General features: G+C 38.7%; 1 protein-coding gene across 6 annotated transcripts in view; it reads left to right on the forward strand.

Moving 5' to 3' along the window:
* Positions 1 to 10,312, forward strand: part of LOC123505615 — a 98,969-nt gene extending 88,657 nt beyond the window's left edge. For 4 of the 6 annotated variants that reach the window (XM_045257152.1, XM_045257146.1, XM_045257147.1 and 1 more), the window contains one exon: positions 9,943 to 10,312. The gene's annotated coding sequence lies outside the window, so the exon portion shown is untranslated. Of the gene's footprint in view, positions 1 to 7,129; positions 7,188 to 9,942 lie in introns of all 6 variants that reach the window. The other 2 variants (XM_045257148.1, XM_045257149.1) reach the window with 2 other exon arrangements.
* Positions 10,313 to 15,833: the final 5,521 nt, after the last annotated feature.

Consider the following 15,833-nt stretch of genomic DNA (forward strand, 5'->3'; position numbering starts at 1 on the left):
GGCGGCACCTTGCTTCTCTCTCAAACAAAGTGACAACAAAGATGACGTCATGACACTCTAAAATCTTCGACAGGCAGCTGCTTCACACAAAAACATATAAGTACAGTAATACAATATATACATATGTTTCACGAGATATGAAGATAACATACAATGAAATAATAAATGGGTAAATAGGTCGTCCTGAGAGCATTACAATAATACACAACAAAAACATTACTGTCAGGACGCCATCACATCTTAACCTAAAATACATTACAATATATTAATATCTGATGGTCGCAACACGCCCACATCAAAAGACAGGTCTGGCTCAGAAAACTGAGAGAGACCTGGCTAAACTATTGAAAGACCATCAGCCAGGACATTATGAACTCCCTTTTTTTCAACAATTCAGTAAGGGGAGGAGTGACATCAGAAAAGTTAGTTACAAATCTCCTGTAATATCCTATCATACCTAAGAAGCATTACAAATCTCTCTTCTGCGCTGGACGAGGAATCTTTGCAATAGCCTCCACTTTACTAAGAGGCGGGCAGATTTTACCCTAACCTACAATGTATCCTAGGTACTGTAAATAGGCTTTGACAAACTCACATTTTTTCAAATTCAGTACTAGAGAAGTCTTTGCCAAGCTAACCAACACTTTTTCAACTACAATAAGTGTTGTTCCCAGGTGTCAGTGTAGATAATATCATCAATGTACACTGCACAGTTATCAATGACAGCTACTAACTTGTTCATAAGACGTTGGAATGTAGCCGAGGCTTTTTTTTTTTTTTTTTTTTTTTTTTTACCATGTGGGCTTTTCATGGGAATTTATGGGCTAAAGGGAATACTTTTTGGGTACCTCCTATCTCAAAGCCCACCCGCTAGGAAACCGTTTCCCTGAGTGAGGAAGCCCAACCTACACTCAGACCATGGACAGGATTTGAACCCGTGCACTTGGAGACCCCTCAGATCCCAAAGCACGCATGGTTCCACTGTACCATGGCGGCCCTAAACCCTTAAAGTACAGCGATCGTATATGTACGATTGTAGCGTCGCGTGCGGAGAGGCGGGGATCGTACATGTAATCATGATTTTTCTGCGCTAGACGTTTGAATCTCTCCCCTTCACTATTGGTCCTAGAGCAAGTAGAGGTATCTGGCATCTTTTCTCGCTTGCCTCCTTGAGCCTTGAGACATATGTTCCCTCACAATAGGTCATCTTTTCCCATTTCAAGGCAACATCTGGCAACCCCCATGACCCTGAAAGAGGAAACAGTACTCCGGGTGATGTTATGTCAGTGTTACTCAGTAATGACATAAATGAGTGATGAAAATGAAGAAAGTGATTTTTATTATTGAGACAGAAGAAAGTGAAGACTCTAGTAATGATTCTGATAGTGATCTGGGAGAAAGAGACCAACCCTCACAGCAACATTCATAAACCTCCTCCCGTAGCCTATTCCCCTCGAGTAATGCGCTGGTGTGTCACTCCTGGTTGCCTATACAAGACTGTGCTTTGTCGGCCAAGTCACGTCATTCCCATTGCTAATAAGAGTTGCCACATTACAATTATTATACAAATCCACAATACTTGTACTATGTGGTTTATTTTTCTTTTCCTGTTTTGCACATTATTTCATATATCTGAGGTCACATTTTCTTGACATGAAAGTGCAAAAGTTCCTACTTTTACATCAAATTCAAATGCCCTAAAGGAGAGAGAGAGAGAGAGAGAGCGCGGTGTTGTCGGAGCTTGGGGGGTATTTCTTAGCGGCGGGTTCTGCCATGAATTTTTTTATATGCTATAACTTTGGTGTGAGAGGTCATAACATGTTAAAAATTACATCATTGTACTCAGAATAACACAAAGAAATATGTTTTCATCATTTTGACTGGTGTGATTTTTCCCCACTGTAACAGACGGAAAGTAAATCAACCCCCCGTACTTTAAGGGTTAAGCCCATAAGGCATAACTTTAAATCTATAAGTACCCTTAGGGGTTACAAAAGTGGAGATTTCTTTAGCCATCTCTGTCAGTGGTATTTGCCAGTATCCCTTCATGAGATCTAGCTTTGTGATGAATCCAGCCCTACCGATGGCGTCAATACATGCATCCACTTGCGGCGAAGGATAAGTGTCTGATTTAGTGAGGGAATTCACTTTCCTATAATCCACACAAAATCGGAATGAGCCATCAGGCTTAGGAACTAATGTTACTGGCGAGGACCACTCACTAACACATGGTGTTATTAGGCCACAGTCAAGCATATACTTTATCTCATCCTGCATAGTCTGATGTCAACTGGGATGAACTCTATAGGGGGGGTAGTTTAACAGGTCTAGAGACTCCCACGTCTATATCATAAAAAGTTAGGTTAGTTTGTCCAGGGGAATCACCAAAAACAGATGTATACTTTTGTAGAAGTGACACCAGTTCACTAATCTGGGAAGAAGTGAAGTGTGACAGCTTCTCGCTTAACTAAGACAAAGCATCACTATTCTCTTGAGACAACTGTGTCACACAAGTGGAAAGATTAATTTCATCACTTCCAGTATTACCTTCAACCTGAATCAAACCACAAGCAATACTTGGTAAAGGTTGGGGACGATGATAGGGCTTCAAAATGTTCACATGACTAAGTTCATGAGATTTGTGCCTATCAGGTGTGTCCACTAAATAATCCGTCTCACCCACTCTCTTGCATACTTTATAGGGTCCTGAAAACTTTGCAGATAAAGGATGACCCTGGAATGGTAACAGCACTAATACTTCATCATTCTCCAGGAAAGATCTCTCCCTTGCTTTCTTATCATACCATTTCTTCATGTTGCTTTGAGCCTGAGTTAGGTTAACATGTGCTACTTTTAAGCCCTGTGCAAGGCGTTCCTTAATTTAAAGTCAATGACATATTTCAGCACACTAGGAGGAGGAGGTCCCACGGCCCCACTCCACCTCTTTTTCACCAACATCAGAGGTGATATCGTTCAAGTGCACCCTGAGACTGGGGGTGATATGCACTAGAGATAACATGTGCTATACCTAACTCCTTCAAGCTCTCTTCAAACAATTTAGACATAAATTTTGTGCCCTGGTCTGATTGTACTTCCAATGGTAGCCTGTACCTTGTAAAGAAGTGCAGAAGCTCCCTGACCACTACCTTGGCATGGATAGTCCGTAAAGGGATTGCTTCAGGATATCTAGTTGCAAAATCAAGAATTGTAAGGAGGTAATTATGCTCTGAAGATGTTTTTGGTAAGGGCCCCACAATGTCTACTAGAATCCTCTCAAAGAGGTTTTCCATAACAGGTATAGGTATTAGAGGACTCACGGGCACCAGCTGGTTAGGCTTTTCAGCGACATGACAGGGGGTGCCACTCCTTGACAAAGCAAGCAACATCTGCCTTCATGTGTTTCCAGCAGAAGTGTGCTCTCAGTCATTGCAAGGTCTTGCGAACTCCAAGATGTCCAGAATGGGCCATTTCTAGCAGCTGACGGCGGCATTGCTGTGGGACTACAAACTGATGAGAATTCCATGCCCCGTCATTAACATTAACATGAGGAGGCCTATATCTTCTCCATAGTAAACCACACTTCTCATAATATACAACACCACTTTCATTTTCAAGTAAATTTTCCTCTACTGTGGATCCTCTACTGAGGATCATTCAACTGTAGCTCCCTAAACTTATTCATATCAACATCACTGAAGGGAATAGGTAAAGGAGGTTCAAACAGCTGAGCCAAATCACCCTCCAACACATCACTTCACACACTTCACACTACCACTCATTATTCTCACTCATTTCATTCTCCTCCACAATCTCAGGAAGAGTATCCAACACCTTTGCCATTGAGCGAGTTATAGCACATACATTAAAAACATCTGGATGCTGCTTCTCCAATGCTGCAGTTTCAGGAATATTTAAAGGTTCATTAGTTACAATGGGATGAGGAAAAACTTTAGCACCAGCAATATCATTCCCTAAAAGACGGTCAATACCTGGAACTGGTAGGCTATCAACTATGCCCACATCAGCTGTTGCCTTCACTAAATCAGTCAAGATCAATGGTCACTTTGGGAATGTATCAAAACCAGCTACACCTCTAATCAAAATATTCTCACAACTCTCCAGTGGTGTACCCATAGGATTAATAAGTAATGACCCAGTAGCACCAGTGTTCCTAAGAATAGTAACAGGATATGCTTTACCATGCAGAGTAACATTACCAGTAAAAACAAATGGGCTTTATGACTCAGTTGGGGGTACAAGTATAAGACAAAGCAACTTCACTTTCCGAGTGAGGTTTGTCCGCAGCTGGTGTGTGCTTTGTCACCTCCACAACTGGACGAGTAACATGAGGCTCAGCCACACATGTCATCTGTGAGACTGGTTGTCTCATCTTCAAGCCTACGAATGAGAATGCATGAGGCTTTGCCAAACCACTCTTGCCATGATTAACAAAACATCGGTCCTCAGTGTGCCCAGATTTCCGGCAGAAATTACAATAGTAAGGTGACCTAGGTTTTCCCTTGGATGGTTGTGGTTTCTTATAGGGTTGAGAACCCGCAAAAGGTGCATTATTAGGATGCTGGACAGGGTTTTTAGGAAAATTGAATCTAGCAGTGTGCTGAAGGTTATAGCATGAAGGTTGGTTAGTATTGTTAATATAAGAGGGACGGTTAGTCAGACCTCGTGCAGGACCAAAGTCACCAGCACCAAAAGCCGATCTTTTGTTAACAAAATACGTAATGATCAGCCTTAGTGGCAGCAGATTTAATTTCACTGAGATCAAATTTCTTATCCCTGAGGTAGAATTCTGTCTCCTTAGGCAACATCAACTGATACAATTTATCACCATCAATCTCATCATCACCTATCATTACATCACAAGATCTAAGCCATATTAAATATAAATGCTCCAACCTAGTAGCAAAGTCCAAAAAGGTTTCCTCAGGCTTCTTGTTCACTTTGCAAAAATGTTGTTTGTAACTTTCTGGTGTGAGAGTGTAAGATTTTAGAATTTCTGACTCATGTAATCATAATCTGCACACTGAGAAAATGTAAGGTTATCATAAATCTTCCTGGCTTTCCCTTTAAAAGATGTTTGAACAATAACTAACCATTTCTTCTTCAGCCACTCAAAACCCATGGCTTACTTCTCAAATGCATTAAAAAATCCTAACACATCACTTTCATTAAAAGGAGGAATGACCTTGGTACGGTCAGAGAAATTGTTACATAGACTAGACTGTTGGAGAACATTACCACCCCCTGATAGAACTCCAGCATTAGGTTTCTCATGCTCATGCCTAATTTTCTCCTGTTCAACTCCTGCTAAAACTGTCTCCCTATGCTCCTGTGTCTGAGCCTCTACAATCCTCAGCTCAATTTCTTTAAGTTTGAGATATTCATTAGCACTCATAACGGGAAGAGCCACCAAAGAATTACAACTGAGGGGAGGGGAAGGTTGACGAGGGATTTCCTCCTCATGCTGTTGACCCACACCTACAAGAGGGTGAGACATATCAAACATTACTTCCTTCAAGGCAGTGAGTAAGGGTTGTTTATTAGTCCCAGCTGGGAGATCAAGATCATAATAAGTGGCAAGCATCATCAACTCATGCTTATTAAGCTGCTCTAAATCCTCTGGTGTAGGATTAGATGCCAAAATGTTTTGTACATCACCCTGTTTATAATATTAACTGGACGCTCTGATTCCTAATTAGTCTTCATGATGTAATGCTCACAAAATCACCACAATAGAAATTACACATTCAAGAAAACAACCATTACAACACTTCTGGAACATAAATGGTTATATAGAGATTTAAATGGATGTAGTTATTACTTTAACTATCCTGCGAGGTCACCACTAATTCTGTTACGACCCTGGTGGCCTGACTGGGTACCCACAAGGACTGTGGGCACCTGTCACTGATTAGGTTAAATCACTCTTAATAAAGAACAAAATATTAAGATAAAGAAGTGAAGAGTGATCAGGCTTCGCTGCAACAGTTCTTAACGCAAGGGCCACTCAAGGGTATAAAAGAACTAAAGAATAGTAATAAGGAAAGATTAAGAAAAGGAATTTAAATCCTTAACATAATTCATTACACAAAAATGAGCAAAGTTAACTTAACAACAATCAAAATTAAGATTAAGGCCCATAGATAGCTAGAAGTATGATAATCATATCCAAGTAAATAATATAATGGCAATCACAAAAATAAAACACCACAAAAAATATAATAAATCAGGAAATAAGTATAAACTTGACTGCTGGATACCAAAACTATGTCACCCACGGGGCGTCAAAACACCGGCAGCTCACAACCACATTCACAAAAGAAATAACTCTTCAACACTAAGAAATATAATAGTTAAGCTGCTCAGGGGTGAAAAAGTATTATATGAGACCTCAAAAGTAACTAAACAAAGACATCACCGTGATTAGAGGTAATAACTAAATAACTACACCACACACTTGCCCTCCCCTCTGGCTGGTACACGCAATAATAGATAAATCACCAGAAATATTATGATTGCTAGGTAATATAACCAAAATAGCACCCAAAATTACTCTCGGCAATACACACAAAATGGCCGACAGCGTCTCTCTGTGCTAGACAAAGATACACCACCAAATGATACCGGGTTAGCACCCAAAACACCAAAATATTCTCATGTCACTACTCACAGTGACTATATAAGTGCCAAAGAGAAACAGAACCCTAGCAAATCAGGAAATATAAGAATTTATACTCAGCCAAACAACAAAGAGGTGAGGGGAGCGGAGTGGCGGCAGCCACAGTTACTGGTCCAAGGCACTCCCAATGTGGTCTGATCTGCACATTGGTTTACAAGCCTTTGTCGAGGGGAAAAATGTTACGTCACATGATGTAATCTGAGCGCCCATTGGCTAACACTCTAAACCTGCCAGAGGGCGTAATACTCACTTACAATAATACACAATAATACACAATGAAACCATTACTGTCAGGATGCCATCACATCTTAACCTGAAATACATTACAATATATTAATTCATTACTCTGAATTACTTTCCTTATTTCAATATTACATGAAAATCTTTCATCCATTTCAATATTGGTTTTCCATATCCCCCTTTGTATTTCAGTATCCACATTAGTTACCTGTGCCTGTACCTAATCAAAGAAGGCCTTCTATTAATCCAGGTAAATGCATTCCATCTATCCTTTTCTCTCATCCACTATATCTATGACTCTGGAGTAGAAGCTAATAAAATTTGTAGTACATGATCTTCCTCCTCTGAATCCATTACTTTAATTGTAGTATCTATTTCTTTTTTACTTCTTTCACACAATTTTGCTATTACATTTATTAAGAAAATGGGCCTGTAATTTTAAGGATTTTCTCCATTCCCACTTTTATATACAGCAAAGACTCAATACTTGAACATAATTCGTTCTAAATGGCTGTTCGAGTATTAAAAGGTAGACTATTGATACCTATAAATCAGGTAATTCGTTCTAATCTTAACAAGTTGAAAAAATTTCAATTTTTCAGTTTATGATTTTGATTTGTACATATCATAAATGAATGCTGGTGATGGATAACTTAAAAGAAGAGGGGAGGAGGAGGGAGCTCGTCGGAGGACGAGTCACCGTCCATGAAAACGTCTTTGTAACTTTTCTCCTGGTGTGATTCCTGTGAATCCACTAGTGGAGGGATGTGGCTCACTAACACTTGTGCTCTCATCAGATTTCTTATTTTCACCACTAATAAGATTCTTTGGTGCTGTTGTGAGTTTCAAAGTGAAAAACTACTAACAGAACTCAAAAGAATGTTGTTTTTCTCAAGACTGCAGCAGGACAAGGGATGTGCACTAGTGGAGGGATGTGGCTCACTAACACTTGTGCTCTCATCAGATTTCTTATTTTCACCACTAATAAGATTCTTTGGTGCTGTTGTGAGTTTCAAAGTGAAAAACTACTGACAGAACTCAAAAGAATGTTGTTTTTCTCAAGACTGCAGCAGGACAAGGGATGTGCACTGGCATCCAGTATACTGGATTAATAGTATTATCGGTAATACGGTATAAGAACGGGAGAGTGACGGTTACTAGAAGGGAGAGGACAGAACTTTGTATATGACCAAATGTGCTGTTGTTTGATCACCAGATATTTTCACCACTAATAAATTAGCCTTTGGTGTTAATGTAAGTTTATAAATGAAAAACTACAGACAGAATGCACAACTGGCAATGGGAGGAGAGGGAGAGGCCAGAGAACCTTTGTTTAAAACCACACGTGTGGGCGTTCGACTATGGTATTTTTCCTAGTATTAAGTCAAACTTTTGCATTCAAGTATTGATTAGTTCAACTACTTAGATGTTCGAGTATTGAGTCTCCACTGTATTAGAACACCATCTGCCTGTTTCCAGCCCTTTGAGATTTTTCTGTTATTCCAATGAAGCACTTATTAATTCATAAATCTTCTCTGAAAGTTGGGGACTACGCTCTTGGAGAACACAATCGATACATTATCAGGTTCTGTCGCTTTCCTTTTGTCAAGTTCATCCAACATCCATCCACCCAAACATCATCAAAGATATTAGAACAGTAATTATTCTCACTGTTGACTTCATTATTTGATCAAATTATCTCCATTCAATTTTTTGTCTCCAAGACACAGAAAATTTATTTCCTCGAGAGCAGCAGCTTTAGTAGCAATGTCAGATGTGAAAATCACATAAAACCAATTAGAGAGGCAATCATTGTCATATTTCACATGCATACAGAGAACCTGTCCAAAAGGCTTGAAACTGAGTGGAAGGCATGGTATGATTAGGAGGCATAAACATTAATGATCATTAGAGTGTCAAGGCAAGACTCAACCATTTACTTGATGGGTCTTCAACCATGAAAAGAAACAGGAGTTGTACATGCTCCTGCCTGCACATTACTATCATGATCAAAGGTTGATGTCTCAAGAGCCAGGTCAATTGTCTCTCAAAACTAGAAGATTGATCATATTTACCTACTAATGATAGAAAATAAAATGGCTCCAGAGCCTAAGGGAAACTGCCTACTAAGACTACAAAAGGAGTGAACACTGACCACTGTGAACAGGATACCTCTTCCCTTTGAAGGACACTCATTCTCAAAAGTGGATTCTCATGATTTGAAAGTTAGTCCATGATGGAGCTTAGATTTCCATCCACAACTCATGCCAGCCCAGACACGCGACTATTCAGTTCACAGTGACCTCAAACTCTTGATACTATGGGAAAGAGGGAAGAGGAGGAGAAAAATATATACAAGCAGAGGTGTAGGTGGTGTTTATTATGTGTGATGATGTGTATGATGTTGATGGTAGGTAAATGTGAATGATATTTGTCAAAGCAGCATGAAACTTATGGTGATCACAAAACTTGGGAGGGTATTGTATATATCCTGTGTTCCCACTTTGTCTATTTTTCTTGTAAACCTTTGTCATATTCCTTCTCGTGCACTTCATATAAATGTAAGTCACTCAACCCATGACCATGTTGTCTTACCCTAAAAGAGAACACTGGTAGCTTTCAGGACTAATGCAATATTTTTACTTTAAAGATATGAATGAAATTGATGTTCAAAATGTTAAAATTAAAGGTATATTCAAACCAGATTAAACAAATGTTCATAAATTTAGCATTCCACAACTTTTGCTACCACACTACCTGATGAGGATGGGCTTGGCTGCTGTATCCAGTAAGTTATTAACCTGGTATAGTGGCAACAGATCACAGTCGAACCTCATTGGTTATAATGTTGATACTGAACTGTATATTACATAATGTACATTTACAAATAAAGCAATAAATACAGGTCCAGTAAACTCTACCAGTGCATTACCCCTTTATTTTCATTAGTATATTGTTCTGGTATTTTTGAAACCTCAAGCAAGTTTTTTTTTTCTTTCTTTCAGAAGAAGCCAGTGGAGGATTGCAAGACACTGAAGTCAGATAGGAAACTCATCACATGGCCCTAGGGTGTGACTTGCCATATTATCTGACATCAAAGATATATCATTATCCAAAACTTGCTCAGAAATTTTTCAAGCTGAATGTTGCACATTTAGATTAAATAGAAGTAAAGTTCTTGTATATTATATGGAGATGATCACATAATTGTATGGTAATCCTGTTTTTGTTTGCAAAATGATTTCTTATACTAAAGTAGGTCCTGCACTAGCACTTGTAGCATTAACTTTCATTCGAAGTGGGATGCTAGCATTGCCTACTGTCTTACTCTTGGATGTAAGCTTGTTGCCCAGATCAGTAAAGGATCCAAAATGACTCTTGGTTTATATTCATCATACAGTATTATGGTGATACTTACGGCCATATGCTTAGATTCAGGTGTAGAGGAAAAAGTGCATTTTACCTCAGAATGGCATGCTAAAGCACAAAATGGATTCCACATTTGTGATGTGTTGCATAAAGTCTCCTCAAAGATAAACAAATTATTGGAACATTTCCTGAGATGAGTGATGACAAAAGTGATAAGGTGCAATCCTGGGATGGGATTCACGTACGTTCGCTACCTAAGCTTTGTGTACGAACAGAGGATAAGAACTCCATACAAACTCTCCTAAAGTGAAGCGATTCACTAAAGTTTCTTAAGGTTGGCATCTTGGATACTTTCTTTTCAGCTGTTTCACTTCTCTGATGGTAGTCACTGCTAGATGGCATTAATGCATGGTTGACATTTTTCCTTTAAGCAATAGCAGTACTTTTTTCTCAAAGGACATTAACCAATCAGCAGCTAGTAGAAACAAAAAATGTGTCATAATTATAAGATTGTCGTAACTTACCTTGGTAAGTGTGCAATGATCAGGGCTGTGGCTGTGAAGTCCATCTATGCATGGTCATGCATGACTTACGGTGTGCCAATACCAAAACCAGATTTCATCCAGAGTTGGGGATGAGAAGATGATGTGGTGCACCACATCACCAAAAAAAACAACCACTCACAAAGCATAACATTGAGTTTAGGTTATCAAAGAGTTGACAAGAGTAAATGATGACTAATTCATATAAAGATATGCATGGAATAACAATAATCCCTCTCAAAACAGGTAACACGTCATCTGGTTCAATTTCAAAACCTTATATACTCGACCCTCGAAACAATGGACCTCCCATCAACGGATTTCGGAAACTATGGACAAATTCTGGAGTCCGGTTTAATCTACGGACAAATATTAGAATGCGCCCGATTGTCCATTCCCGGCAAATTATTGTCCGGTAGGTGGCGGGTCGGTCGCTTCATCAGCTGTTGGCCGCCATGTTTTATCTTCAGTCCGTGCTCATGTCATCTATTTCAGGTTATTTGTTGTACTTAATGCTTTGTAATACTGCTCGAATGATTTCTTAATGATTACACAGTATTTTATGTACATTTTATAGTTTTTTACGTACTTTTGCAAAGAACGGACTTTTGCAATCTACGGACAGGGTCGTGCAGGCATTTGTCCATTGTTTCGAGGGTCGAGTGTACTAGCATGAGCTATGTAACAAACAGATGCCCAAAAAACCAAGGGACATGAATGAGACAGGTGGGCATGCATGACCATACATAGTTGGACAGCACAACCTAAGAGAAACGCCGATCATCAAACACTTACCAAGGTAAGTTACAATGAACTTATAATTCCTCATTGGCTGTGCATCCAATAGCGTGACATCATGCATGACTATTCATAGCCTCATTCCCAATAAAACTAAAAAGGTTGAAACACTGAATATGCATGCATACATGTCTGTGCAATACACAGTAAACAACCAGATATAAGGAACAGAGCATTAAATGTTCGCACTTTTTTTTGTTATAGCCTATAGTGCCTTTAGGTATACTTGAAGAGTATGGGAAGTGCTGTCCAGCTTTCACCCTTTAGCGGCACAAACAATTTGATTTATAGTGGTACCCCTATTAGGGCCCATATCACCACCCAAGTGCATCTTTGGTGTAAGGCAATTACATCTCCACCCAAAACCTGAATATCATGGTTACATGTAGATAACTTTAAACCACTCGACAAATGACATAGATTCAAGATGGTACGTGGTGGGATTTGAACCTACACATGGACGTCTGCCTGATCCCACGCTCATCACCGTATCCACTACGCCATTGCCTTCAGAATGTTCTGTCCAGAGGAACTCGCAGATAAAATAGTTTTGTTATAATGTTTAGAAAAAGTAGATTCAACTTGCCAACAAATTGCTTTCCTTTGTCTTTTCCCTGGCCATTCCTGTTCTAAATGCCTACTGAACTGAATAGGAATGAAACCAAACCTTACTTATTCCAGACTCCTTACATACTTGACCCATCTAGTAATTGTGGCCTTTGATGCCAACCCAAAAGGTTTCCTGGTTGATAATAACAGTTTATTCTGATTCGGCCTTACTCTCAGCTTGTTAACTGTAAATATGTTCTTAAGGTATCAACAATACATGGATTATCATTCAAAAGAAGTGCAATAAAACTATCTCCTGCAAATGATGTTTGACATTAGAAGTTTTATTAAAATTAGCTTCTGAGGAAAGAACATATTCCTAATGTCCAAACAATCAATCAATTGTTTGAAACCTTTGCCTAGACAAAACCATGAGTAAACCTGCCACATTTTTATTAAAGTTAAAGGAGACAAGTGGGTATTGTTTCCTCAACCATCAAAAGTATTTAGTAGCAAATCTGGATCCCATGTAAATCCATCCATAGGCAATTTTGAGCACTTTTTAGCTGCTGATCTCATAAACAACCACACAATTTTGTGCTGGCCCACTGGAGTTCCATTAATCTTAGCTACTCTAGAGGTAGTTGACCTGGCTTCATTGAGACTACTGTAACTCTATTGTGAACCATCTACTTTACCCTCATTGAATAAAACAGTAAATGATCCAACAGACTACTGAAAGGGGGCAGAAATGGATCAACCTATTTTTGGAAACAAAACTCATTCCATGTGTTATGGCTCCCATATGCCAGAAGGGTTTTATCATCTCAGTCCTTAAACAGAGTCTGTAATCCAGTCTGAAATTTCTGCCCTGCAGAAAGATTCTGTGACAGAGGCCACATTGCCAACCTCAGATCCCTGACTGGAGGCATCCATTTTGTATCCCAAGGAAGATATACAGTAAACACCTTTGTGGAAGAAGTCAAGGAGCATCTGTCAACAGGTGAAGAGCCTCCACAAACTAAGGTTGAGTTCTCCATACTGGCAGTGTTGTTAATACTGCACCTTTCCTCTCTTATTTCTCAAGTGATATCTTTTATGACTATAAATGAAGAGTAAGCATAAAGAGAAACATTATTTCAACAGATTGAAAAATATCTGTGCCTAACACCTCAGGCTCTGGTTGCCAAGAAAAGAAAAGTGGTAATGGAGTATTAATATGAGAATGGAAAAGATCCAGAGGGAATTTTCTGCAAATTCTACAAATGCCCCTAAAAGCAGTGGGCATAAAACTCCATTCTTGTTGAAATCACTCACAGGAAGCTAAATCAGCTAAAAAAAATTTGTAGAACCTTTGATGTATTCAACAGACAAATCCACGTCCCTCTCACAAGCTCATTAAAAAAAACCTCCTCGGTTATGTGCAACAAGGTTGCTTGATACTACCATAATTCTTAATGCACACAACAACTTGGCACTTTTTTATTTTATTCAAAGCAAATTTTTTATGTAAAAAAACCCTCAAGTCAAGAAAGAACAACTTTCAATTCCAAAAAAGTGATTACGACCTTCCTCATGTTCAGCCCTATGGCCATCAGTAATATTGGCACCTGTGCAAATCCCCCAACCATTGTATGAAGCATCTGTGTAAATAAATAAATCTGAGGCTGATGTACATATTGATTACACACAAAAATTAACTTAGTTGTCCACCAGTGTAATAACCACTTTGCTCTCTGAATCAGGCACACTAAGGTGCCAAACTCACCATAACTTTGTTTAAGAGTCTCATTCCTCAGAACATCTAATTATTAGTATTCCAAGGTAACCCAATGTAAAGAAAATTCTGCCGCATCAACATTTCCATTAAAAGCAGCCAGATCTCTGATTTTCATCTCATCCATTTGCCAATAACTACAATCCCAACTTCTTAATCTTTATGGCCTTACTTACCTTGTGTGAGCTTAAGTCACTGGATTTTTTTTTACAAAAGCCAAGAATTCTATATGAATGGGCCAAGTTAGGTTAGATCTGGCTTCTAAATGTTAATTGTTAAACCTAATTTATCCAAGGGTCATTAATAGAAATCTCTCTTGGAATTGCCATCACAAGACAATTGTCAATGTAAATTGTTATCAGGGAACTTAAAACCTGAAAAAGTGAACAAGAGACCTGTGATAATTTAGTAAAAAGCTGAGGAGGTGATGAGAAAGCCGAGTTAATCAAGTTAACTGCTGTAATAATCCATTCCACAAATTTTTAAAACCATGAATGATCCGGCAAACATACTGGAAGAGCAAAAAAGACTTTCCATGTTAATGGATGCAAAGAAATAATTATCTGTAATCCATGGTAAGATATCTTTAAGAGTTTCCATCTTAAAACAATGATATTCCACATGGTCAGACAAGCATATCAAATTAAGGAAGAACATCACACTTCCATTTTCCTGCTATCCAGAAAAAGAATTAGAAAAGAAACCTGATGAAGCATCTGCAGCTCTCTCATCATCATTTTGCTAAATAAGATTTTTTTATATGGCTGCATGAACTGCTTGTATGTCCCAGACAGAAAAATGCAAGGATGGTGGAAAAAGAGCTTGCAAGGGAAAACAATAAAAAGAAAATAGATCCTTAACCTGAACAGTAATTCGCACCCAAGAAACACTGGATAATTCCCCCAGAAAACAAGGTAACACTTACACTTAACCCATCAAATAATCTCCAGGCTGTTAACTAAGGTAAACGTACCTGGGACAGATATCAAATTAGACCTTAGTGCTGGGGAATGAGCAAGACAATACACAGTCAACAGGTAACTTGCTTTGCATTATAGAGATCTCATCCTTTGCCTCCCTTTTCCTGGAAACACCCCTGGTTAGGGTTGTTCCCAGGGACTTCTGAACTCTTGCTGAAAAAACATGATGGTCTGCTTCACCTTAAACCTCTATGAATTAGTATTTTTCTGCATAAATTGTTGAATATGACAACAATGTTGGTCTTAAACAATATATCACCTGTCATGTTCTAATCCCTAACACTTTTCTAGAGAGACTTAGGGCTGGATTGTTAAACAAATGCCTTCCCTTTCTTCAAGAGGTCTTCATGAAAGATCCTCTTGACTCCGTGGAGACCCATGGTAACGTTAAACCGTTCTTGCCTTCCCCTTACATGCAGTCCACTTGTAGTAAGGTTGGTATGTTGGGTATGTCAGAAGGAGTTCCTGTGTGCTTGGCAGTCTTCACACAACCACTTTGTTTATGTGGGAAGAGCAAGTTTCCAGAAATTTCATCAGCATTCATCACCATTTTTAAGATCAGGTTAGCCTATTTTTGTACTTTATTCTGACTTTTATTAGTTTTATTAGGTAATTAACCTAAATGTGTCATAAAAAGACTACCTTACCTGCCAGTTTCCCTAAATTAGAGCATAGCAAAATAGATGCCAGTACATTGCCTTACCATACCAATTTTATCCAATTATAAGTTAAAACAAGTATATTTCTTTAGATTTTTTATATGTTAGCAATTTTATATCAAAAGTAACCTACATGAGGAATATGAAGAACGAGTCTCCATTACTTTTTTTTTTTATCAGACATTGCCAAAATACTTGTGTGGGGAATATCTTAACATATCT

The sequence above is a fragment of the Portunus trituberculatus genome, chromosome 18 (assembly GCF_017591435.1).
Source record: "Portunus trituberculatus isolate SZX2019 chromosome 18, ASM1759143v1, whole genome shotgun sequence".
NCBI classification, from domain to species: domain Eukaryota; kingdom Metazoa; phylum Arthropoda; class Malacostraca; order Decapoda; family Portunidae; genus Portunus; species Portunus trituberculatus.